Source organism: Saccopteryx bilineata, chromosome X (assembly GCF_036850765.1).
Source record: "Saccopteryx bilineata isolate mSacBil1 chromosome X, mSacBil1_pri_phased_curated, whole genome shotgun sequence".
NCBI classification, from domain to species: domain Eukaryota; kingdom Metazoa; phylum Chordata; class Mammalia; order Chiroptera; family Emballonuridae; genus Saccopteryx; species Saccopteryx bilineata.
The window spans coordinates 78,334,882-78,338,923 of record NC_089502.1 but is presented as its reverse complement, the minus strand read 5'-3'; positions in this window follow the sequence as shown (position 1 = coordinate 78,338,923).

Below are 4,042 nucleotides of genomic sequence, written 5' to 3'. Positions count from 1 at the left end.
CCACAGGGTTAAGGGCACATTCCCATAAACCTGCCCTCACTTCAGATGCCACTTGCTAGTATTGGGTCTTCATGTTATCAATACTTCTGTCCAACTTGGCTACAAACTGAGGGTCCCAGTGACTGGCCCTTCAGTGTTTGATACTTTGTCAGAACAGCTCACAGAACTCAGCAAAAACAGTTTACAGTCATCCCTCACCACCCTCATGGGTTTGTTTTTTTTTTTTTTTTTGTATTTCTCTGAAGTTGGAAACAGGGAGGCAGTCAGACTCCCGCATGCGCCCAACCGGGATCCACTTGCCATGCCCACCAGGGGGCGATGCTCCGCCCATCTGGGGGTGTTGTTCTGTTGCAACCAGAGCCATTCTAGCACCTGGGGCAGAGGCCATAGAGCCATCCCCAGCGCCTGGGCCATCTTTGCTCCAATGGAGCCCTGGCTGCAGGAGGGGAAGAGAAAGAGGAAGGCGAGGGGGAGGGGTGGAGAAGCAGATGAGTGCTTCTCCTGTGTGCCCTGACCGGGAATTGAACCCGGGACTTCTGTGCGCCAGGCTGATGCTCTACCACTGAGCCAACCAGCCAGGGCCTCATGGATTTTCTTTCTGAAGCTGGAAACGGAGAGACAGTCAGACTCCCGCATGCCCCCGACTGGGATCCACCCGGCACGCCCACCATGGGGCAACGCTCTGCCCACCAGGGGGCGATGCTCTGCCCCTCCGGGGCGTCGCCATGTTGCGACCAGAGCCACTCTAGCGCCTGAGGCAGAGGCCAGAGCCATCCCCAGCGCCTGGGCCATCTTTGCTCCAATGGAGCCTTGGCTGCAGGAGGGGAAGAGAGAGACAGAGAGGAAAGCGCGGCGGAGGGGTGGAGAAGCAGATGGGCGCTTCTCCTGTGTGCCCTGGCCGGGAATCGAACCCGGGTCCTCAGCACGCTAGGCCGACGCTCTACCGCTGAGCCAACCGGCCAGGGCCCTCATGGATTTTTAAATTGACTATGTCTAGTTTTATATCGTGGATTTTTCACTGTATTGCAGGATTTTGCGGTATATAGGTATTTTTATATATTTAATTATTTTTGCGGCAAAATAAGTGAGAAAGATTAACAAGTGTGGGAAAGGTTTAAAAGAGTATGGGGTTGGCCCTGGCAGGTTGGCTCAGTGGTAGAGCGTTGGCCTAGTGTGCAGAAGTCCCAGGTTCGATTCCCATCCAGGGCACACAGGAGAAGCGCCCATCTGCTTCTCCACCCCTCCCCCTCTCCTTCCTCTCTGTCTCTCTCTTCCCCTCCCGCAGCTGAGGCTCCACTGGAGCAAAGATGGCCGGGGCGCTGGGGATGGCTGCTTGGCCTCTGCCCCAGGTGCTAGAGTGGCTCTGGTCGCAACAGAGCGACGCCCTGGAGGGGCAGAGCATCGCCCCCTGGTGGGCAGAGTGTCGCCCCCTGGTGGGCGTGCCGGGTGGATCCCGGTCGGGCGCATGCGGGAGTCTGTCTGACTGTCTCTCCCGGTTTCCCGCTTCAGAAAAATACAGAAAAAAAAAAAAAGAATATGGGGTTTATAAAGCCTTAAAATCTATATAAATAATAAAATAAGGTCGCTACTTTGTGGATTTTCCCCTATTGCAGGAGGTTCTGGAAACTGCCACAATAGACAAGGGACTACTGTACTTATTATTACACGTTTTTATGAAAAACCTAACTCCAGAACAGCCAAATGGAAAAGAAGTATGGGGCAAGGTATGGGGGTCAGGGTGGGTGGGTAAAGTGAAATCACATGGCACTTGTCTTTCTCTGACTGGCTTATTTCACTTGGCATAATACTCTCCAGGTCCATCCATGCTGTCACAGAAGAATAAGAGCAGGCTGACAGCTGTCATGGGGGGGGGGATTGGGTGAGGGGAATGGAGGGATAGAACAAAAAAGACAAAACCCGCAGGGACACGGACAACAGTGTGGTGATTGCTGAGGGGGGGGCAAGTGAGGTGGAGGAGGGTATAGGGAGGACCTATGGTGATGGACAAAGATGACTTGGGGGGTGAAAACAATACAGTGTACAGAGATGTGTTGTAGAACTGGCAACCTGAAACCTGTATAATTATGCTAAACAGTGTCACCCCAATAAATTCAATTAAATAAAAAGTAAAAATTGGAATCGCTTTTTAAAGTTAGGGTAGAAAAGACTTCCTTAAAAATAATCTTAGTATGGCCCTGGCCGGTTGGCTCAGCAGTAGAGCGTCGGCCTGGCGTGTGGGGGACCCGGGTTCGATTCCCGGCCAGGGCACATAGGAGAAGCGCCCATTTGCTTCTCCACCCCCATCCCCTCCTCCTTCCTCTCTGTCTCTCTCTTCCCCTCCCGCAGCCAAGGCTCCATTGGAGCAAAGATGGCCCGGGCGCTGGGGATGGCTCCTTGGCCTCTGCCCCAGGCGCTAGAGTGGCTCTGGTCGCGGCAGAGCGACGCCCCGGAGGGGCAGAGCATCGCCCCCTGGTGGGCAGAGCGTCGCCCCTGGTGGGCGTGCCGGGTGGATCCCGGTCAGGCGCATGCGGGAGTCTGTCTGACTGTCTCTCCCCGTTTCCAGCTTCAGAAAAATACAAAAATAATAATAATAATCTCAGTAGTAGCACTTGATTCAGCGATCTAAGTCCAGCTCACCCTTTCCCTAGGGGGAGTATGTCTTTGTTCTTCAGTGCCTTCCATCAAGCATACAAATGTTTGTGGATATTCAGCTAATAAATTCCCTTTTCATATGATGTTAAAGAAAAAGACCCCAGCCCCAAACAATGTATTGAATATTTGCCTGCCAGTCTGCTTTGTTTCATTTGATTGAACAGTGAGGCCTAAATCCTGGGTGTGCATTCAATGCACCACATTTCAATCAATGACATAGTACCATAAGATTAAAATGGAAGTGAAAAAAGTCACATCTAGCCTAAAACATTACGTTTGTAGTAATGCTGGTGTAAAAAACCTACTGTGCTGCCAGTCATATAAAAGCATAGCCCATACAAAAATGTATAGTACATAATTCTTGATAAATGACTACTGGTCTATATATTTATTATACTATTTACCATTATTTTCGAGTGTACTCTTTCTATGTATAAAACAAGTTCACTGTAAAACAGTATGTTGTTAGGCTGGCAGCAGCCTCACACATCTCATGTTCACCATGTCTCTTGGTTGCATCCTTTTCTCTTGGGCTTGACTTAATCTCATGTTGTTTTATACATTTAGTGTAGCCTAAGCATACAGTGTTTACAGTCTGCAGTAGTGTCCTAGGCCTTCATATTCACTCACCAAGTCACTCACTGACACCCAGAGCAACTGCCAGTCCTGCAAGCACATGTTAAGCACCCCATACAGGTATACCTTTTTTTTTTTATAAAGGAGAAAATGTTTAGATAACACAAATACTATTTTGTTACAATTGCCTATACAGTATTCAGTATGGTAACATGCTGTACAGGCTTGTAGCCTAGGAGCAATAGGCTGTACCATACAGCCTAGGTGTGTAGTAGGTTAGGCTTGTGTACGTGTATTCTACGATGTTCATACAAAGAAACCGTCCGAATGATGCCTTTCTCAGAACATATCCCCATCATTCAGCAGTGCATCACCTTCTTGCTGAAAAAAAAACAATGGTTCGTTTGTGTATTAAGACAGTTTTGGGGGAAATACATGCACACAGTAAATTATTCAAACTATATAAGGCAGGGATTTTTAAGATGAAATTCATTCATATAATTCAGGTGTCTGAATGTAGGCAACAAACTGCAGAAGTATCAGCAGTACCTGTGACTTTGTCACCAGTAGAAATCACAGATGTCAGTTATTGCAGCTATCTCAAAATACCACTGATAGTTGTAACTACAAAATCATGGTTTTTAGAACTACCGCTAGATCTTAACTATTTTGATTACTCTATTTCAGTATAATTGGTGTCCTTTATAATCTTATGTATTTTACTTTATTCATTTAAAATCAACATTCTGAGAAGGAATCCACAGGTTTGGGAAAATTTCCAAAGGGCTCCATGGCACAAACCAGATCAAGACCC